The sequence below is a fragment of the Corapipo altera genome, unplaced genomic scaffold (assembly GCF_003945725.1).
Source record: "Corapipo altera isolate COAL_440 unplaced genomic scaffold, ASM394572v1 61411, whole genome shotgun sequence".
In the NCBI taxonomy this organism is placed as follows: Eukaryota; Metazoa; Chordata; class Aves; order Passeriformes; family Pipridae; genus Corapipo; species Corapipo altera.
The window spans coordinates 23,769,143-23,793,188 of record NW_020884875.1 but is presented as its reverse complement, the minus strand read 5'-3'; the positions used below and the strand labels follow the sequence as shown (position 1 = coordinate 23,793,188).

At 38.3% G+C, this 24,046-nt stretch overlaps 1 protein-coding gene across 5 annotated transcripts in view; it reads left to right on the top strand.

Moving 5' to 3' along the window:
• Positions 1-24,046, top strand: part of SLC24A2 (solute carrier family 24 member 2) — a 122,293-nt gene that overhangs the window by 11,957 nt on the left and 86,290 nt on the right. The gene's annotated exons all lie outside the window — the stretch shown is intronic.

Here is a 24,046-nt window from a genome sequence, read left to right as displayed (position 1 = left end):
CAGTTATGTAGACTTTTGCCCAAGGGAGAAAGTTGAAGTTTGCAGGGTTTGTAACACTAGAGGATGAGCACCTCTTTTGGGATCAATCAGATGTTAATTTTGGTGTTTTTTTTTTAATTTTTGCTGCAAGCTTTCATCAAGTTACTAATTGAAGTCCTTTTGCTGATGCCATGTACAATCACCAAGTTAGCTAAAATTTATGACAATCAAGTGTTTGAGTGGGAAAAAGTCAGATTTTGGAACTCCAAGAATTACTTTGTTCTGAAGTAGTTAGAAAAAATTCATATTATTACTTACAGGTCATCTGAAGTAATTTGAAAGCATCAGGCTCTCTAGCAACTACTTTTTTCTGTATATTTCTATTTAAATATTCCAATTTTTCTGCTTTATTCTTAAATTCATTGTCTTTATTTACTACACTTTTAATTTAGAATGTTTCTGGTAGAAACATAGTCTGTTTGAAGTCTTGATCTGGGCTGGATTCGTAGTGCTGCAGTGTTATACATAATTATTAAATACTCTGCAAAGCTTGGATTAAGAAGTTATTATATTCTCTCTATATTGGAAACTATGAAAAACTGTTAAATTCTTCAGTTCTGAATGAGTTTTTTGGAAGCAGACACAACAATCCTAGTTTCTCTCTGGAAGTCACAGACAGAATATCTGAGTCTCCTCTCAAAACCCTTGGCAAAATTCCTTTAAAATTTAATCAGAGACTGATCGTGGGCTGCATTTTGGAGGAATATTGCCACTGGTTTTTGTGTTCAGTTTTTGAAGTAAAATCACTACTTGCTGCTGCTCAGAATCTTCTCTACACATTGTAATGAAGTAGTTTTGTGACCTTTTGATTGTCTCATTCTCAGTCTGTACTGGAACCGTTAACCATTTGTGTGTATATGTGTGTAGGCACACCTGTGCATACATGTGCATGTATGCACACATAACTGTCAGTCTGAAAAGGTAAGTGAGAAACAGTGCAGATCCATAGGATGGTAATTTTGCATGCTTCCTACACCATTTCACCTGTCTTCTGCCTTGTGACCCATTTCCATAAGACCTACTCAATTATTTAAAGTTTCTGAGCAGTGCATTTCTCATAGGTTTTTTCCAAATTAGGTATTCAGAGAAAAATGTCTGGTTTTCTCCTTAAATTTGGACACCTAACAAACAAAAAATCATTCCTGCCTGAGGCCAAGGGCATGATGTACTAAGCTATTGACATATTTTATTGTACCTTAATGTATCATATTAGTAACTCCCTATCCTGTGTCTCTACAGAGAAAGAAACAGGAGGTCTTTTCACTGTAGTGGGTTGGTTTCTTGCTTTCCAGTAAGGTAATGAGGACTTGATTCTATCATGGGAATGGCCCAGGGTGCTATTCTTTACAACATGATATTTCATGCAGAAAAAAAGGCCATTTCTTATACAGATAAAAGGCCAACAGCTGCAATTACAGTTACTAAAATTTGTTACATAAGCAAGAAACTGTGTAGTAAGTTGGGACATGAATTTAAGATATTACTTTCTTCACTTAAATTTACCCAGAAAGCATAAGTCTTTTTAAGCAAAGGATTAGAAAAGTTGCCAAAACCATTCCCTACTTAGTTTACAATATATTCATACATACATTTGCGAATGTTAGTAATTATTTGCAAATATCAATATTGAAAATCAGTATTTTAAAATATATTACTATTGGAATTTCTTATTTTATTGTTTGGATAACTTCCTGAGTCCCTTTTTTGCTTGCAAGCAATGTCATAAGAGTATTTAGAATGTAATATAGTGTATATATATTTAGCATTTAAAAAAAAAAAGGGCATGCAACCCCTTCTTTTTAGAGCTATGGGAAATAAATGTTGATTTATAATCTCATACATGGACATGCCTGAAAAAATACAGACTTTCATTTTAAAATAACAGCAATAGGCTCAGTAACAGGCATGGTCTGAACTGCAGGCTCATGTCTTAGCTTTGGATTTAAGGGTCGAGATGTCGTTCTCTCTTTCATTTAATCGTCTTAAAAAACCTGTGGCTTTCAAGCCTTCTAGAAGATTGTACAGTGTGCTGTAGGAAAGTTTTATTTCTGCTTGCTTGATTGGATTACTGTGGGCAAGAAAAAAAAGGTCAGCGTATTGACAGCAAACTGGTCTTGAGGCAAGGTAAGAACATGTGACATCTGAGAGAAACATGATCAGGCTTGGTGGAAACAAACCAGATAGCATACATGAGGCTGTCATTTAGTGGTGTGCTGTTTTTGAAGCATCTTGGTAAGCATAATCTTTTTGCCAAAGTTTAAATGTTAGTAAATTTTCTTTTTAACATTCTTCCCACGATTAACATTATTGCCCCTCTTTAAAATTTTAGGAGAAATAGTAAGGAAAAAAACTGAAATGAAACTTGAACAAACCTGTAGGTGTAGATTTTTATAATTACACTGAATAAAAGGTAGTTTTGAAGTGGATGACAAGTTTTGCTATTGATTTTGTTGAAAATGAAATTAAACCCAAAAGTTAGGGCATTGAGAGGTATGATTTTGCTGCCTCTCAGATCTCTATGTGCAACTGTATAATTCCAAAACTCTGAGCTGCTCTTGTTCTCTATTAAACAAAGTAAACAAAGAAAACAATTTCTTTTGGACTTGTAGCAGGCAAAATGGGCATTATTGGTTTTCTGTGCCCTTGGACTCAAAGTGCAAAAGGGCACTCAGTGTTTCACAACCTGATCTGTCCTGTCTGTGGTTAATTTTTGGATTATTGATAAATATCAAAGCAATTATTGTATGCTGGGACTATAATAGTATTTTCACAGACACATCATCCCTAGAAACCACTGCTGCCTTAGTTGTTTTTAGGGAGTCTGTCTCTTAAGGGAAATACTGGATATGGGTAAAGTCAGTTAATTACTTTCTGAAAGGCAGGAAAAGCTAATGCTCTACAATTTGTTAGTTAGTACACATACAGGCACATTTTTGTGAGTGATACAGTGGAGGAAAACTTTTCTCTGGTCTTCCTATGGAGAAATACTATGCAAAAATAAAAAGACTAATTTTCAGATTTAATTGATCTGCATTCAGAATTGCCAATGAGAAGCTCAAGATGTAGACAATTGCAGAATCCAGTTCTTGGCCCCATATTCATTTGGCTTAGCTGTGCTGCCTGACCTATGAACATAGCCTCCACAGGTTACTTTTGTGATCACTACAGAGAAATGGGCATTTTTATAAACTAGATTCATTGAGTTTGGAAAAGATACTTAAGATCATCGAGTCTAGCTGTTAGCCTAGCACCTCCAGCTCCACCACTAAACCATGTCCTTAAGTGCCACATCTATGCAGCTTTAAAGTACCTCCAGGGGTGGTGACTCAAAGCACTGCCCTAGGCGCGCTGTTCCAATGTTTGACCACCCTTCCAGTGAAGAAATTTTTCTTAATATCATAGCAAAATCTTCCCTGGTGCAACTTGAAGCCATTTCCTCTTGTCCTATCCCTTGTTACCTGGGAAAAGAGACCAACACCGACCTGGTAACAACTTTCTTTCAGATAGTTTTAGAGAGCAATAAGGTGCCTCCTGAGCCTCCTTTTCTCCAGGCTAAGCAATCCGGGCTCCCTCAGCCTTTCCTCATAGCTCTTGGGCTCCAGTCTCGTTGCCAGCTCCATTGCCCTTCTCTGGACATGCTCCAGCACCGCAATGTCTGTCCTGCACTCAGTGAGGGGCCTAGAACTGAAAATGGAATCTGAGGTGTGGCCTCACAGTGGATGATCACTGTCCTTGTCCTGCTGCCCACATTATTGCTGAGAAAGGCCAGGATGCCACTGGCCTTCCTGGCAACCTGGGCCAACTGCTGGCTCATGTTTAACCAGCTGTCAACCAATACTCCACCAGTAGTTCTTTCTTGTAAGGATTAATCCTCTCCTGACCTGAAACTGGGCAAAATTAATCAGGGCTATCATCTGAAACAATAGGCTCGTAAAATTTGAAAAACCATCTCCTATCCTTTTATTGCTATGCCCTGAATACTTACCGCAGTGCTGCCTTTTCTAACACCTGGAATTACGTCAGGTTGTGTGAGAGTGACAACCTGATGTCATTTTGCACGGGGTCACCTTTAAGATAGAGGTAATTAAAAGTTACCGTTTTTCTATGCCACCAAGCAAAATGAAATGCGTATTCAACAGTTAATCTAGTCTGTGAATATTTCATTTGCTCTCTCTCTGCTCAGGTCAGTATGTAGGTATCACGTGTGGTTCCAAAGCAGTACATAAGGCAAATAAGCTATTAAGTGAGGCTTACTGTTATTTATAGAAAAGTTACTGGCACTGCAGCCAGAGACACTGTTAATGTATGTGATTCATAGCAGATTTTTCTGAGTTATCTTTTCAATAAGACAAGGTATAATTTTAACTTTCAGAGAATTACAATATTGGTTAACTACCTAACCCAATTGTTAATTAATTAATTTTTTACTAGCCTTCCGTGTGCATGTCTGAATGTTTACAACAAGTGAATTAAATTGCATAGAGCTCCTAAAATAACAAGGAAACCCCTGCTAGGATTCTGCAACTCTGGCTTCCAATGAAAAAAGAGTGATTAATTATGAAAATCCAGATTACGTTTTTCCTGCCCATCTGCTTTTAACTGTTTTTAGATGTTTGTTCTTCAGATTTAAATGGCAATTATTGTTTTCAAAAATTTCACAACACAGTGAAGGAATAGAGCCTGCTGTAAGGACATATGTGTACAGACAGGCCTTAACAAAAGGAAATCACTTTGCAGTCATGGCTCATTCAGAATTATTGGTTGAGTTTGGGCAAGTAATTTATTTTACAGTGTCTCAGATCTCCTCAGACTTGCAAAATCCTATGCGTATCTTATTCATTTGTGGAAAAAACCCAACCCCTGAATGTCCTTGGAACTCACTCCATTAAAATAACCAGTGCTACAACATCTGTGTGTAGCATTTCACTCATTAAATATAGAGCATCATCTGTTTCTTCCTCTTTAGTAGTTCTGACCATCACCCTTTTTGACACTGCCAATGAATTGTCAAAGTAATGATTATCACATCATCATGTATCAATATAAGGGGAGAAGAATAAGGCCTAAGGGTAGGAAATTGATAATGAGAAATGTGTCTTTTTAAAAAGGCAAAATTCCTTCCATTGAGGATTTGATGCCACACCTCATTGTTATACCTATGTTACTTCATGTTAATCAGTGCTTTTGTACGAAAGATACCACTATCCATTTGCCATGGAAAATGAAAAATTTACTGTCTTGCCTTCACTGAGCACACTGAGACATGAGTACATTCTTTCTAAGTGTAGAGGATGGGGTGTGGAGGATTGGCCACTGCTAAGCCTTAGTCCATGCTCCCTGACCTCTTCTAGGGCCAACTCTGGTTGCAGTTTGTTCACCAAGCCTCTTATATCAAAGGAAGAATAAGCAAACCCAGCAGGTTTTGGTTAAGGAGCTGACTTACCTGATTTCCTAATATCTAGGCATTTCTGTTCTGATGTGTCAGGTTTTCAGATGCTGTCAGGGACTGAGATAATTGCATAACCGTTTCCTTAAGTGTGGGCCAAGAAATCCTTCCTGGCAGCCTGTGAAAGACCACATAGCAAAATACTTCCTGACATCAAGAGCAGAAGGATCTCTTCTTTCAGCTCCAAACGTCAGCTTGGGATTGTGCGTTGCAGAGAGTTGACCAGATGCATGGGGCTGGCTTTCTATTTACAGTAGATGGATATTGGCATTGTTGATTTTAATGAGTTTTGGACAGATTCAAAGAGCTAAAGAACTTTATGTAATTGCAGCATACTCTCTGCAGAAAGTGCTGACCATTATGATGTTGCTTGGTATCAAACACTGTGAAAAAGGAAAGCAGGACTTAGTAACTCTTGATGACATCCTGTACCTTGCAGAATTTTTGTATTAGAGAGGGGCTATATTGCCTGATATTAACCTCTCTAACAAGAAGAACTTTGACAGAAATATCAAAGCCTTTCTAGTTTTTCTAGGCTTGAGAAAAACAGAGCTGTTGCTATAGGATGATGGTTGATAGAGAACTTCTGTCGTCTTTAAGCTGACTTCCAGCCCAAAGAGCTCAGCAGCATCTGCAAAGCAGGATGTTAAACGCTGCAGAGCTGCTTCTGTGTGGGCAACAAGGGCAGCATCATCAGCATAAAGCAGCTCCCAGGCAAGATGGTCTGAGGTCTAAGTATGGGACTTCAGTCGCCTTAGATTGAATAGGCTTCCATCAGTACAGTATCGAATGTAGATACCATCCTGATCATCGAGGTCTGCAGTGGCCCTTTGGAGCATCATGCTGAAAAAGACTGTGAATAGGGTTGGTGCAAGAATGCAGCCTTGTTTCGCACCATTGGTTATTAGAAAGGGCTCAGAAAGTGCATTGCCATATCTGACTTGGCCGTGCTGATCCTCAAGGAGTGAGATGATCATTTTAAGGAACTTGGGGGGACATCCTAAACATTCCAAAATCTGCCATAGACCTTTCCTGCTCACAGTATCGAAAACCTTGGTGTGGTCAACAAAGGTTACCTAGAGACCTTTGTTCTGTTCCCTACACTTCTCTTGCAGTTGTCTGAGAACCAATACCATGTCTGTGGTACTCCTGTTGGCTCTGAAGCCACATTGACTTTCAGGTAGAATTCCTTCTGCTATAGTGGGTATTAGTCTGTTCAAGAGTATTCATACCAGGATTTTGCCATCAATGGAGAGCGGAGTAATACCACGGTAATTTGAGCAGTCTGATTTGAGCCTTCCATCATCCCCATATCACCTAGTTCCCAGTCAGAGCTCAGATCAGTCCAGCAGTTTAATTACCTAGGTAGCCTCATCTCCTCAGATGGTAAGATTGACGGAGAGATAGACAACAGGTTAGCAAAGGCATATAGTGCCTTCGGAAAGCTTCGTAAGAGAGTTTGGCGAAATAAACACTTGAAAAAAAGTACAAAGATCAGTGTTTACGGAGCCATAGTGCTGTCTACTCTCTTATATGGATCTGAATCATGGGTCATCCACCACCACCACCTGCGATTCCTAGAATGCTTTCATCAACGCTGACTCCGTACAATCCTAAACATCCACTGGTCAGATTATGTGACCAATACATCTGTTCTAGAACAAGCAGCAATCACAAGTATTGAGGCCATGTTGCTGAGAACGCAGCTGCGCTGGGCAGGACATGTCTCAAGGATGAAGGACCACCACCTCCCTAAGATCTTGCTTTATGGTGAACTTGCCGCCGGCTGCCGCAAGAGAGGAGCCCCAAAGAGAAGATACAAGGGCTCCCTGAAGCAACATCTCAGCCTTGGCCATATTGATCAACATCACTGGTTTACTCTGGCCTCCAATCGGGAGGTCTGGAGACACACTATCTATAACGCTGCTGATGCTTTTGAGAACGCATGCAGGATCACTCTTGAGGAGAAAAGACAACACAGAAAGAATCGTGCCTTGCAGAATATACCACCTAAGAAGTCTTTCTACTGTGCCTTTTGCAACCGGATGTGTCTATCTCTTATTGGCCTTTTTAGCCACCAATGCGCTTGTAACAAACGTGGGTAGAGCCCTTCCCAAATCTTCGTTCACAAAACCTAGCCATGACGGTGACTATAGGATACAGAACTATTACTATAGGTGCTGTGCTCCTGATGTAAGAAGCTTACTTAAGTTTATGAAATTACTTCTGATTAATATAAAGCTCAAAGTTGAGTGGAAGTGCTAATTTCTATGATCAGAAATATATATGGATTATATCTGTGTTTATGAATTCTACTTTTGGTAAAATACTGCACCATTTCCTGTGGAAAATGCTGGTGCCTTATTTATTCTATTTCCAAAACACAGTGCTACTATGGACAAAGCTGTTTGTCAGCTGAGTGAATTTATTCCTTATAAAATACATGAAACCTTGAAAAAGAAATACAGGAGAAATGTTTTTCATGTGATTGAACTGTGTGTGGTGACTTCTGGCAGTGCTCCCCTGGGCCTGTGCTGGTGTTCTGTCGGTTTTGATGAGTTCCACTTGGGTATAGGATGTCCAGACCAGTATGAACTCTTCAAATTGGAATTTAGGAGGAAAACTTTTGTTTGGATCATTGGTAAGATTAGATACAATACTGAAAAGGGTCCTTGTCAGCAGAGGTAGTCATGTTTCTGATGTTAACCACCTTTAGCAAGTTTGCTAGCATTTCCAATGCAGCATATATGTCAAAAATTCACTTGTCATGAAGTAAACCTCTTTTATTAATTCTGGCATCACATAGATCCTATTTAAGATTATGGAGGAGTGACTGCATTTTGTCAGAGACAGATTTGGTCAACCATGTGTGGTTTAGGACTTTTTGTGACAATCGAGCATTTCAAAGTTTCCTCGCCTGATTTTTTTCACTGTTTCAGCAGTTATGAGTTTATTGAAGTATAAGATATAGTTAACAAAAAATGTGTATAATGGGATATATGAAAACAAAATAATAATTTACTGATTCTATTTCTTTGTCCTGTGAGTCAGGAAAAAACTCACAGGCAATTTGTATAAGTTTTCAACAAAACTGTATCTGAACAAAGCTAAAAACCCCTACAACCTTGAAGCATTAGCAAGTCTAAATTACTACTCTGAATTACTTTTCTAACAAGCTATAGAATTAATCATGACACACATACCAGGGGGTCACAAATTAATAGCCACAGAAATGAACAATGGTTTACTATTGTAATATACACCTATCAAGTTGCTCAGGCCATTTGTAAGTGTTGTGTCAATTAGGAATCTTGAAGTTAATATTTATTCTCATGTTGTTAAAAGACAAGCTGAGGACAACTGAGATAGGTTCAAATGTCAGCTTTCATTGTATGCAGTGTTTTTCTGATAGGAGTGCAGATGCATTTTAATTGGGTCCAAGATGCAACTTGGATATGCTAGTGTAATTGAGAAAAGTACATATTAAAAGTATGCCTAGGGCTTTTAATCTCTGTATAATGACAGCAGAGGGTTTCTGCTTACCAAAGAGGAGAAATCAGCATAGGCAAATGTGTGTGCATTCCTGCTGTGATGTGTTCCCATTGCAGCTACATGCTAGTCCTTTAGCAGAGGAAGACATAAATAATGGAACAGTCCGTCCCTTCACTCTTTTCATGTCTGTATTTAAGTCTGCGAAAGAACATCTGGTTTTCAGAGGACAACTCCTCTAGAAGAATTTGTTAAAGCTGCAGAGATTAAAACAGAGATACTACTCATCACACTTGTCCCAAATAAATGTAATGCTGCAGTAATAATACCACCATTTCTTCCACAATTAAAAACTTGTGTGTATTAAGAGCCTGAAATCAGGATGACAATGTGTAATAGTGCCATCTGGTGACCTTCTTGTTATGTGATTCAACATAAGACATCTCAGTTAGAAACACAAAAAACCTTGAGGTTTAAGTTTTTTTAGATTCAAATTCCTTCAAAATTTACAGTTATCGGGAGAGGTTATTGTTTCAGCCTATTAGAGACAGATGAGGGCATGCTGTTTCAGTATGGCTATAAATTACTGGAGTGTTTGTTTGTCTAGTGATACTGACACTGAAAAAAATACAACAATTTTTACATATCCTGATAGGCATATATGGCTTCTCATTTCATCTGAGAACTGCAGTGCCCATTGTTTGATGAGGAAATCAGGTCATTATCCCACTTGCTGGAGAAACACTGCTTCTCCAGTAAGTGGGATGACACGTTCTGTAACAGGCCAGCATTGCTGATGCTGATCAGAGCTGTTCTGTCACGCCATTTGTCATAAGGTGCTGCCTCCAGTGGGAGCAGCAGATTCTCCATGCTCCTGCAAGCTGTGGCTCTCAGTCTCTTGCTTGATCCTGAGCTAATGGGGCTGGAGATCCTGTTCAACTTCTCAGCTGCAAAAAGCAGAAATAAAATATAAATATAGCCTTCTAGCTTTGCAGATGAATTACTTCGAGGTCTCTGTACCGCTGCTGGGTCTTCTCAGAGATAAGACAAGAAACCTGTTAATGTATCTTGCTCAAAAGCAACTGGATAATGAAAGATCATCTTAAACTTTTTTTCTAAATATATCTTCCCTTTTCTTCACCTTCTGGTGTTACAGCAGGGCAGGGATAAAGGAGATACAGCTGTGACCTCAAGTAAAAGAAAACTAATGCATGTGCACTGTTGTAATCAGAAACACCATTCGCCTGACTATACAGTTGTTATCCACACTTTAGGCCAGAAAGTAATAAATCTTGTCACAGATCAGTCATCATATCATGTACAGCAAATATGTTCATGTAAAGGCCCAGATGTGTGTGGCATGATTTTCAGTAAGTTACCAAAGTTACAAGTTTAAACATAAAAGTACAAATAAATAAGTACTTTTAACAGGCAAGACTATACTCACAAATACTATGATTTTTGTTACTGGCAGTAGTAAAAAGAAGTACTGCAAGGCACACATGAGCAAAAGTTTTTTGTCCTCCAAGTCCTTAAATTCTGGAAGTTAGTTGCCTACATTGTATTTTGTGAGCTAGAAAGACTAATGTAAGTTTTCAGCTTTCGTTTGTTATTGAAGAAACTTGATTGTATATATTGCTCCTCTGAGCACAGAGAATGTAAGCAAGCTTATTGAAATAAACAGCTTTCATTAAAGTACCTCTAATGAGGTTCTGCATTTAGGATCACACCAGGGCTGAGGCTTATGCTACCTCTGGAGATTGTCCAGTCTCACCCCACCTCAGGCAGCTCAGCTCCACAGGTCATGTCAGGGCCGTTCATAGTTGGATTTAAGTATCTCCAAGGAGAGAGACTCCACACTGCCCTGGGAAACCTGTACCTGTTTGACTACCCTCACAGTTCGAAAAGATTTTCTTCCAAAGGTTAAGAAGAAATGTCTTCTATTTCAGTTTGTGCTATTGCTCTGGGCACTACTGGGAAGGGTCTGGCCTCTTTACACCCTCCTGTCAGGTATTTGTGCACATAAGAAAGCTATCCCTGGCCTGCTCCAGACTGACCAGCCCCAGCTCAGCCTCTCCTGCTATGACATGATCTGGCCTGCATACTACCCTGAATGCTGAGAATGGTAACAGGCAATTATTTTTCTTTCAAATAGACAAATTCAAGAGTTCACTGCATTTCCTGAAACTGAAAACTTTCAGTATTTTAGGTCGTTATTTTCATGTTGATTATTAATTTTCTGTGGGTTTTCTGAGATCACCAAGAATTTTATACAGAACACACTCACATCTGTTTCGTATATGAAATGAAAAGGAAGGAAGAAATGAAATTAAGCTCAGTCACTTGCACAGTCCCTACATCAAAGTAGCTAATTGTGTATCAGGCAAAATTCTTGTTAATAGCCTCCGAGTCCAATTTTTAGCCAGGGCAATAAGTTTTTGTATGCTGTGTATTAAGTGTTATAGATACTTTTGTCTCAGATAAATGTTTTATATTTTGCAGAATAAATTCTTTCCAATATGTTTCAGCTTAAATACTTGTTCAGAAGGGGTTACCTTGGCTCTACACAGAGCTAGGTTTGATGGAATGATATGGAATTTGCTTTAATGTTGATCTCCTGGACTCCTTGCTGCCTATTTAAGATACCTTAGTAAAAGCAACAAAAAAAATGGATATATGGAGAGGAGATAAACTCATTAACTGATGTCCATGAAGAACATGATATAAACCAAAGGAGAACAACCTGTTCTTCTGGTGCAGATGGAATGTGAATGAGTAGGAAACAGGACACTTCTTATGGGACTAAAAAGTAAAAGATGCTGGAGATATGCCACTTCATAGTAGTACAAACCTGTTCCTACAGATCACTTTGCCTATCTTGCCCAGGACAACCTCATGGCTTCCTCTTACTGGAGAAACCCTGAGTAGTGCAGAGCTGCCAGAAGAAATTAAGTTCAGGAGAACAAAAAGTAAGGTGCCCTAAAGCACCACTAACACCAAGTTCTGGAAAACTGGTGTACATTACAGAAATTCTGTCATCTCTCTGACTTCTGTTGGTGCATGAGCTGATATCCTTGCAATTATGAAGAAACAAGTTTAATTGAGACAAAACATACTTTTATTTTATGTGTGATTATATTTTAAACCAGGCAGCCTAGTGGTAACGTTTCTGAAATTTTGCTTTCTTAATTGTAGACTCATGTTTTAAAGACTATTGAGGCAAAGGGAAAGTTTTTGAGAAGTTTTGGTAGCCTTGACTTATCAGGGCAAGTACATTGTCCATCACAGTAGGAGCTTTGTGATCTGGCAACAGAAACAGGAAGCTATACATAGTCACCTGTTTTGTGGTAAGTACTTGCTCTTTGCAATAGACATATTTGGTATATTGTTTTGGTATATTGTTTTTGTTGTTGTTCAATTCATATTAAGTCTCTTGTGCAAAGCATGTAGGATTTGTGTTTAAGTAAATGAGTTATTCCAATGAAACACAGGGAAAAGCAGTTTTAATGATAATAAAGTATGACACGTGAAAAATATTGATATGCAATGCAAACAGCTAAGATTTTGCCTGCAGAATCATACTTAGCTGTCCAGTTATACAAGAAAACAGATGAAACAATGATGTGACTGTGAGATTACTTTAAGCAATTTTTTTGCCGATTCTCAAGTCATATAGAGAAATGTGCCAATCTCTGATGAACTTTTGTTCGGGCACAACATGAAGAAGATCAAAATCAGTTGTTTGATTGCTTTAGACTGCCATGATGGGCTGTCAACACTAACTGGTCACAGCGGTAGCCAAAAGCCTTCAGTGTAAGCAATCTCTGAAGTATTAACTAGTCCTAATGGAAAGACTGTTTACCATAGGAGTGACTTCTCATTGAGAACCTGGACTTCAAAGCAAGTCTAAAGAGCATTAAAATTCGGTTGTCTCCTTATTTTTTTGTTGAAATTACTACTAACAGATCCTGTTCCTGAGCAGCTCTTATCTCTTCTCATGAATTAAAATAAAGGTTATTATCACCTTTATTTTACCAACCGTTTTATCCTCAACACATTTATCCTGTGTGCCTCACAGATTAACACCCCCCCCCCTTGTATTTGCTTACAGATACACTAGCATTTAGTTCTGGAGGGCAATAAAATGCATAGAAAGTCATATCTGCTTTCTTGCATGTACAAGGAGGTGACATTATCTGGCATAGGACTCCTCCAGCAGAGCTGTTGTGATCTGACTCTCTTTACAAACAGATGTAGATGCAGCTATAGTGGATATCTAGGACAAAAATTCCTCTGTTGCACATCCTTGTGGTGTGCAGGGCGAAACTGTAGAACCCAATCAGAGTTAGATTCCTATATTTAGAGTGATGCACCCCATCTCAGTCACCTTAACAAAATTTGTCTTTAATTATGTAGTCACTGCAAGGAACAAGGTTTCTGTTAATTTTAGGGCTAATTTCAACTCATTAAACAGCCTTCGCGTCAGCTGATTTTCTTCTAGGTATCGGATCATGTCTAACAGTTCCTAAATGTGAAGATCTTTCTGAAAGAGAAAAGTAGCTGAGCAGATATGTGAGACGTGAGGTGAGATGCAGTGTGGGGCTGCACCCCACCATTTTAAGGTCCACCTTATTCACTATCCCAACAAGACTCTTCACATATGGCAACACAGACAGTCCTCAGAAGATTGACTGATGTTGCTAGTACAGGATTGATCTGTATCTGGGAGCCTTTAGCTAGCAATCATGATGGGCAGGTAGGACATGGTTTTCTGCCTAATGTGTGGCAGCTACTAGGAGTGCTTTGCCACAAAGTACAAAATCAGACTGAATTTCAGTTATTTCAAAAAAGTGGTGAATACCTTCAGTATTGAAATGAGAGAGTCACAAAGATTTTGAGGATTCACAGAGATTTACCACCCTCTTCGTTCTCCCGCAGTAAGCACATCACCCCATCAGAAGTAGAAAGGATTAAAACAATTGAATAATAATGAGTAACTGCCAAATGCGCTGTAAATGATCAAGAGGCGGAAGAGGAGTAGAAAAATCAGCTGGCAGATGTTGTAGCATCGCTATTTTCTATCTACCATGCACTGATGATAGAAAAATATCCTAAATCTTTATAAAAATAGAACTAATTTACTGAAGAGTTAAACAGTGAGTAGCTGTGAGCAAAAGAGTTAATTGCAGTTTTTAGTGAGTTGCTTAGGAATAGGCAGGAACAGGGATTTGCAGCTGTGGGCTTTACTGAAATAGACATATGCAACTGTTTACTTATTTCAGGTTTCTTTACTCATAGTTTTATGCCTATGCGCTAAACATAGAAGTATTTATGAGAAATCCTCTTAAGATACAGCAGTGCTTAAACTTCCATAGGTATCATTGCACACTCTGTCAGCACCAGGACATGGTGCAGAGGGCAGTGAAAGCTGTGGTTTGGTAATGTCTGCCACACCAATATTCACTGCCCTGTAGTGGTCTCAGCTGTCTGCAGGAGCTACTGTGGCATTGTGGTGTTCTTTGCATTCAGTAATCAAGGGACAATTTTAAAATAGTTGCATAGTTCAAATGTGATAAAATTTAAATTTTTCTTGCAAGGAGATTTACCGGTGTAGGAGTACTCACTGAATTGCAGTTAACTAGGCACTCTGCATAAATTACACTGGGACTAAGTAGGGCTCTGTGAGGTTGTTATTCAACAAGAGTGGCAGAAATGTATAGTAATATGGTTTGTGAAGCTAGGACACTTTGTGACTAGACAGACTTGCTGTTTGTATAACCAAGTCCTTCTACTCTGGTGGCAATAGATGAGGGGTAATATTTGGCTAAGACTATGTGATACCTGACTGGAAATGTCTGGGGAAAATTAAATCTTAGACAAGACCTAAATACTGCTGGATCCTATGTTTATTTCTTCTTTCATGAAAATGTGCAAAATGTCTGGGAAGCAGGTTCTTACAAATATGGATGGCTATTTTATGGTTCTCTGAGTAGAAAATAATCTTTGTCTTCAGAGGCAGAGAGTGGTCTTTCATGCTGTATACGGAAAAGAGATATGAAAACAGATACATTCAAAGCAATACTACAAAACCTTCCATTTGTGACCCTAATACAGTCCCTCCTAGACTTTAATCTTTTTAGATTTTCATAGGATGTTATTAAGACTTGTGTGTGATAGCTTGGGTATAGAATGAAGAGAAATATAGCAGTGAAGACAGCTTCATTTTGAAAGTCCATAGGGAGTCCTCATCTCTTGGTACAGGAAAGAGTCCTCAAACCCTACCTGCGTCATCCTATTCTATGCAAAAATCTGTGGAACAATGGTGAAAAATATGCAATTAATTTTAAGGAAGCTAACCAACAAGAATAATGATCCCTCTGTCATATTAAAAGCTTAGAAAGCCTAGTAATTACTTCAAGTGAGTATTTACATGACAACTAGAAATTCAGAGCTGATATGTTTTATTAACCAGCAGATATCCACATATCTATCAGGTACCTGCTGGTTAAGAACACAGGGAAGGGAGAGAAAATCACATTTCACAGAATGTTCAGTTCTGAACAGGTCAGTGGATCCTAGTGATTTGAAGCAAAGCTGTCTTTTAACAAATGTGCCTGTATCTTTCTGTAGAAACACCATTTCTTCCAGCCATCCAGCAGGAAGCAGAAATACTTGATTCAGTATAATTCTGCTCTCTTCTTACTTCGGGCACTGTTCTTCACCTTGCCTAGACTTAGCATTCAGCAGCACTGTTGTGGAAACTGAATTATATACCATTTTTTTTTTGAGTGGAGCTCAGCAAAATAAGTTGCAGCCCCAGTTCCTGGTACCTAAACAAAGACAGCATTCTGTAGGTTTAGCTTGGAATGGAGTTGTTGACACCATGAGGAGTGGTTATTTTTTTTTTAATTAAAGTCTATATGTAGCAGCACTGTTAATTGGCAAAGATGATTCTCTGATAAAGTCAACCATTTGTTGGGTAATTATCGAGTCTCTCAATAGAAACAATAAAGTTGTTAATTATTAAATTGCTACATTACAGTATCCATCATCTCATTTAGGTACTGTGCTGATTCTAACCCTCAGATAAGCCAAGAACAGCACTCTGATTCCTTTATATTCATGAGTAGATTTTTCTGAAAACTTTAATATAATTTGGTCAGTCTTAGGTAAGTGATGTTAGCCAAGAGTGAATTTCTGAATTATAGTGTATATTCTTAAGAGAGTTATTTATGTAGAAGTGTCTGCACCCCATCGAATGGGGATTAACTTGCATAAAGTGTAGAATTTTGATGATCTGGAAAATTTTTGCTAATCTTGGAAGGGCCTAACACCAGCATTCTTGAAGTGTGAATCTGCACATGTATGTAACACTTCTTTATTGGTAGCTTTTGATAGTACATGACATGATGTCTTACACATTTTTGTGAATAATATTGGAAAGATTTTTGAATTCTTCATTGTCATGGACCTGGATTGTGCTGTTCGTGGGCAAGGGAGAGGCAGAGGAAGGGGAGAACCAGTGAGATGAACACAAGGTCAAGGAACTATACGGGCATTTTTCCTGGGGACCTCAGCAGCAGCAGCAGCAGCAGTGGTGTTTGCGTGGTGCTTGTAAACTCTAAAGTGGCTTGCTGCACCACAGTGTGGGTGCTTCTGCACGGAAATGTGGGCAGCAGTAACAGAAGTGGCTTTTCAGCAGGCAGGAGCAATGCCTGCCCAGCTTTCTCAGAGCAATTGCTGACATTCAGGAGCCAGCCATATGCTGGGGCACAGAAGCAAAAAGGTGCATCTTCTTGCCACCTGTGGTGAGGTACTAAAACTCTGTCTGTGTCACCATGCTCATCATGTCCTACTGTCTGTCTCAGTAGGTTCCCTGCTCGTGAACATGGGCTGAGCAGGATTCCATTTTGAAGCATTTGCTCCATGCACTGAATGGGAAGCCAGTGGGCCTCCGTTAGGAATTTGATTCCAGGTTCCTGAACCTAAGATCCTCCACTCTTGTGGCACCTCACCTGTGGTTAGCTCTGGGGTCATCAGAGAGGACATGGACCTGTTGGAGTAAGTTCAGAGGAGGGCCACAGAGATGATCAGAAGGCTGGAGCACCTATCCTATGAGGAAAGGCTGACAGAGTTGGGATTCATCCTAGAGAAGAGAAGGCCATGAGAAGGCCTTATTGCAGTCTGCCAGTACCTGAAGGGGGCTTGTGAGAAAGATGGGGAGAGACACTTTAGCAGGGTCTGTTGTGACACGACAAGGGTTAAAGGTTTTAAACTAAAAGAGGGTAGATTCAGTTACATATTAGGGAGAAGGTTTTTTTCCAATGAGTATGGTGAAACACTGAAACAGACTGCCCAGAGAGGTGGATGCCTTATCCCTGGAAACATTCAAGGTAAGGTTAGATAGGACTCCGAGCAACCTGATCTAGTTGAAAATGTCCCTGCTCTTTGCAGGGGTGTTGGACTAGGAGATCTGTTAAAGGTCGCTTCCAACTAAGACTATCCTATAATTCTAAGATGTGTTCAGAGGCCTGAAGACTTTTCTTGGAGCTGTCCAAAGGTCTGTGTAGTCTCAGCCGTGTTTTTGCTCAGTGTATATTGGAATATAGTTCCTCTGCTATGCCCTGTTAAGCAAGAAATATTGACAGGATGGTAAGGGAAGGTGTAGAAACAGAGGTTACTGAGGGTGACATTACTTTCAGTGACTGATAAACCTGCAGAGAAAGTGACAAACAGATTGTTTTTTATTCCTTATTCATTTCAAATAAGATGGTTTAATCAGGCCTCAAGGAGCTCACAATGGCATTTTCTGCTACAGGGCTACTGGCAGGATGGTTTAAATGAACACTCCTGTTCCAAGAAAATAACAAGATGACATGTGTAACTCCAGAAGTTCTTGGCTCACTTGTAGACTATATTTTTAACTGAGGATTTTCCAAATTCTGGAAAGAATTATTGGTATGCATCTTTATGGGTAATTTCTGCACATCTGAAGTATAAGCAGAATTCTTTTTAAGATGTGGTGGAGAAAGAAGCTATGCTTATAATGTGTTTATTGTTATAATTTGTCTGATTTTATAATGTTTATTTTATTTCTTGTGTCTTTAAGTTTTCACTTATAATTCATGAACTCAAAATTGCAATTGAAAAAATTTCAGTTATCTAATGTTACTGCATACTCACTTTTTATATATAGAATATTGTAGATGTTAAGTAAAATTATTTATTTCAAAATCAGGTTGCTCAGAGCCCCATCCAACCTTACCTTAAACGCTTCCAGAGATGGGGCATTCACAACTTGTCTGGGCAACCTGTGCCTCACTGTCCTCTAAATAAATAATTTCTTCTTAACATGTAATCAAAATCTCTCCATTGTTAGTTTAAAACCACCACCCTTGTACTACCACTATTTGCCTGTGTAAAAATTTACTCTCCCTCTTTTTTATTAACTTTATAAAATTGTAAAATATTGATGCTATTCATATTACAACCACAGGAGGGGAAATTATTTCCTATGAAAAGCTGTGTCTGTGCAGTATCAGATAGTGCTTGGAAATGATCATGTTTCATCTCAGTCCATGCTTTCTTACATTCAGATGCCCTGATATGCAAGAGTTTTCATTACCACATTTTATATTCCTTTTATAAAATAACACTAATGAATGATTTGTTCCAGTGATGCAACATTCTATGGGTTTAACAATATTAAGAAGTTGCTACAGGTGATATTGTGTGTCTGCCTGATCCCATATGAGATCCTAGAGGAAGGGCCCAGAGCAGCATCAGAAAGCTATTGCACAATGGCTAATTTGTGCCTGAAGCTGTCAAAGTTATGAAATATGAAATAAGGATCTCTCTCCACACATTGAAAAAGAAAATGTCTTTGTAAAGAAATATTCATAGGACATCATTTCTGCCCTGGAGATTTAATTCCTTCTTTCTCCTTGCTCTAGAGACATGACTATTCACTGCTACAAACTATTCTAGCTTTTTTTCTTCCATCTCTGTAATAGCTCTGATACATGTTTCTTGGCATTTTGGAAGATTAAAATGAAGGTCACAGTTTTCTTGAAGTCCATGTCTCTGTCTTAGCCAAAAATTAACTTACCACTGTGTCACATTATCATATTGCAATGCTATTGCTGGTGAAGGAATCTAAGGGCAGTAGTAGTGAAAGAAGTAAATTGGCTATGCTTTTTTTCCAAGACTCTCTATATACATTTTAAGGAGATATTTAGTGGCTATTCTTGCTTAAAGTAATTTTCAGTCAAAGATTAAAAAGAAACTATGCATTGAAATAACTCCATAGGAATGCCATGAACAAGTGAGTAGATGCCATCATCAGAAAAGATTTTTTACTCGTCAGTAACTCCCTCTTCAAAAAAAACTCAACCAAACAAAAAAAAATTGGAAAAAAGGGGTAGACACTGCTACACAGAGAAGCAGTGCAACAACTAATCTCTGAACTGCAGGGACTGAACTTCTCCATCCCTCTGGGGCAGGGTGGAAGAGGGAAATAAAAAGGAAAATTTTAGTCATAGTTAATGTCTTTCCTGATAAAACTTCATACTTATCTTCTTTTGGTCTGAGAGATAAGACCTAAGAGAACAGTCCTTGAAGAAGTGGACTCGGACAGAAGAACATTTCGCCAGTTTTTCCCAAAGCTACATCTGCTTGAACTTTCATTAATCCTATTTCTAAAGGTTTTAAATTCTGCCTTATCAGCAATTTTAGGGGAAAATGAATGAAATATTTGGGAGATAGGAGGTTTTCTGAGTCAGTTTCCTAGCCTGTCTACTTCTTAAATGATGAGAACCATGGATGAGACTGCACAAATGGTTGTGGAGGAGTTTAAAGTCTCTGTTATGCAAGGCAAAATGGCACGATGGGTTTAAGGTATCTATAGCCACCCAGGCTCCTTAAGGAACATGAGCTATGTTTGTAGTTTTAAATGGCATCGGCTTCCACAGGTTGATGTCTGCCAGACCCTAGTGGTATGACTCAAAACAGTGCATCAAATGCTTGCTTTAAAATAGGAAATTGAAGTTGGGGGGTGATGATGGGATTTTCAAATGGAAAAAAAAATGAAGAAATGCTGATATCTTCATCTTTTAGCATTGTTTTAAGGTACATTTTCTTAGCATCACTTGGACTTTAATCTGAACACTTTATGTTCAGTTAAGCATAAAAAGGTGCTTCCATATTTTAGCATTAGTGGTTTTGAATGATGTTTCATAAAATCAGATAAAATTAACTCAAGTGGAGTTATATGAGTTTGTTTTTTTGGCTTTGCTATTTCTTTTTAAAATTATAGACAGCAGTGTGCCACATGCCTATGTATTACACCAGGAATAAGGGGTTGCTACATCAGACTTCCAGCAGAATGGTTACCTAAATATTCTCATGTTCAAATATGGATATTCAAGGCAGTGTTCTCTCCTGTTGTTTTAGTAAAATGTTTTAATTTTTATTGCATTAGAAGGTCATTATTTTGTATCACAGCATATCATATCACTATGGTAATTTTGTTGCGTTCTTCTTGAGTATTATAGGAACTAAATTTCTTTTTACAACCCAAATTAAATAATCTGGTTTTAGATTGAAGTGTTAGAGTAATATTTATTTGGACTTCCTGTCATATAATTTTTATTTCTTCCATGGGGGTTTATTTCACAAAACATGCTAAGTGGATTTCTCATTTGAAAAAAATAATTCAGTACTATATTATCAAAGTATAATTTTTAAAGTAAATCAGATTTATCTTATATTTTTTTGTGTGATTTTGTAGTATTTTATCAATATGGATAAGTATTTTAATGGATATATGTTCTGATAAACTAAATAGACTATTAGGTTTACATACTAGACTTATTCAACCACATGATTTCCATGGAAATTAATGCCGTTGCAACATATACGTAAACATATGTACTACCCTTAATTTTAAGTGCTAGTATAACACACTACAAATGGCTTTTTACAATTGCTAGGATGGAAAGATTTAAAAGGCAGTGATATGAATATAGTCCCCTGCTGAGTCCTTGAAATTAGTTGCTATCTTCCATGGCTTAAGCACAAAATATCCCTTCTCGGTAGCCATGAAATTACATATAATCTTGAATTAACTCTGATTATCACTTCACATCTTGTTCTAATTTGCTCATAGTAGTTCTGACTATAGTAAAAGCCTGCAGAGGTGTTTGTTTCAAAATTTTCATTTAATATGCACATAGAAAGCAATTAAATGAACCTTCTTGCTCTTCCATGACAAAAATAAGCAGATTTCTCAAAGTGACACATGCATATCACTGAGATGCAAAGATTTGCTCACTTTCCGTCATTGAGATATATTTTTGTAGAACACTACAAAGCTTTCTAAAATATCTTTTCTGTCCAGAGTTTCTTCCTGGGGAATAATTTACCCTAGTTTTTCAATCTTCCCCATTCCCACGTTTGAAGTGGGGAACACTACCCACCCATCTTACCATGATTCTGCAGAAGTCTATCAACTGTTGAAGTGATGAATCACCAGTGAATCGTGTTGGCTAGAAGACAATTTGGAAAAAATACAGTTTCCTTATTAAAATAAAATAATGTAGTAGTAGAAGTAGTAGCAGTAATAATAATAATAGCAACAGCTCTGACCACCACCACCACTACCATCATCAAAACAAAACCACAAGTTCTGCTTCACTCTAAAGTGTAGCACTTTTGGGGGTGGATAGTATGTATTTGTGTGTGTTGAATTTGCTACTATGAATATCAGCCATTTTCATTTTATAATGAAGGAGAATTTATTACTTGCATATAATCACCAAATGGATGAAATACTGTTTTGATAAATCCCATTAAAATTAGAATCTCACTCTGGTTTTTCATCAGGATATGCTGCGAGTACTCATTGCAGAACCTGACAAGATAGCACTGGAATGGACTTCTTTGTCCTGGTGCTTGCAATCAGAGGCAATTACATTATGCCATCCTTTGTGTACACTTGTCAAAGCCACAAGAAAAAAGCGGATATAGGTATGGATGCTCAGAACTTCACCATTCCTGTATATTAAACACCTTCTTATTTCAAGAGTGATTGTTTCCATAGCCAGTTAATAACCTTTTGTTCTGTCCTTGTTTCAGTGATAAATTTTTAAAATGCCTTTGTGTTCCCATTCTCCTATTTTTCCTATTTAGAGAAATCAATCTCTGAGGTCTTCTCTTTTCTCCTGTTCACCTGTGGGTCCTTCCCAGCACGTGTCCTAGTAAGAATCCATATTTCCTCTTTGCAGTGCCTTTTTGAAGGGCTACCAGTCTCTACTGAAAATACTTTTATTGGCACATCCTAGCATTTAGCTTTGCCACAGTGGAAACATGTACATGGCTCATCATCATCCCATTACAGAATTTGACCTACCTCCTTTTTCATAATTTCTTGCTGATAGTTCCTTGAAGACGGAAGAAACTATGGAACAGTTATGTTACTACTTAATGTACTGTGGGAAACATGAAAATTCCATCACCGTGGTAATGAATATCTTTATAAAGCACCTTTCTGTATATGGACATAATTGTAGAGACCTATGCAAAATATGCAAGCTATTGCTTACTTATCAATGTAATGTCAGTGATTTTCACTTTTCAATTATGGTAGGTGGCTTCTGAAATCAGATGGTAATCCTTATTTTAATAGCAAGCTTGTGAAGCCAGTGAAGTTCGTCTATGGATCAAAATGTCATTAGAAATCATGCTAAAGGATTCCATTATAATTTTGTTAAATTTGAACAGTGTTTTAAAACAAACAAGAATACTGAGTTCACAGATTTGATTAGCATCATGTTTGGCTTCATCAGTACAGAAGGGAGTAAAAATGCTTAGGGAGTGAGATAGAAACAATATACCTTGATTTGCAGCTTTCTGCTCCAGTAAGTGTCTAAGAGCAGACAGCTTGCACAGAATCGTGGAATCATAGAATCAGCTGAGTTGGAAAAGACCTCTGAGATCATCAAGTCCAACCCTTGATCCAGCACCACCGTGGTTACTAGACCATGGCACTAAGTGCCACACCCAGTCTTACCTTCCAGGGATGGGGAATCCACCACCTCCCTGGGCAGCCCATTCCAATGCCTGATTACTCTCTCTGTAAAGAATTTCTTCCTAATATCCAACCTAAACCTCCCCTGGCACAGATTAAGATCGTGCCCTCTTGTCCTACTGCTGGTTGCCTGGGAGAAGAGACTGATGCCCTCCTGGCTACAACTTCCTTTCAGGGAGTTGTAGAGAGTGAGGAGGTCTCCCCTGAGCCTTCTCTTCTCCAGGCTGAACAACCCCAGCTCCCTCAGCCTCTCCTCACAGGTCCTGTGCTTGAGTCCCTTCACCACCCTTGTTGCTCTTCTCTGGACTTGCTCCAGCATCTCAATATCCTTCTTAAACTGAGGGGCCCAGAACTGGACACAGTACTACAGGTGTGGCCTCACCAGCACTGAGTACAGGGGAATGTTAGATTGTTTTCCATTGTCTTCTCATAGATATTGTTGCTGCTGTGTATTTTGTAACTAGCATATACTTTTTGTAAGATTGTAAATTAGATTCTATGAAATTATTGCAAACTTTACAAATAATAAAAATAACTGAAGTCGTCTCTTAATTCTTATGCTCCCTTTATCATTGTCACAAAACAATTCAAGTGAAAATACTAAAGTCTATCTCTTTCCAGGAAACATTCAGTCTCTTTCTTTGACCTTTTCATGACTGCTGGGGAACATCTGCACTGTTTTCATCAGACAAGAACAGACTGCAGTCAGTGTTGTCAACCTGGCTGCCTTATCTGCACAGTAAGAACCATATTATAGCACATGCAGGGAAGGACATGGACTGATTTCCAGTGCATCATTCAGGAGCTCATCAGTCAAATAACTCATATTACCAAATGCACTACTTAAGGCTCAACATTCTTCATGAAGTCCAACAAACCACAAGATGATAAAAGATAGTTGAAAAAAACTTTGTCTGCCTTACACTATTTCTGAAGAATGCATAAAATATGTACTGAAAAAAACCCAAACCAAAACAAAAATAAAG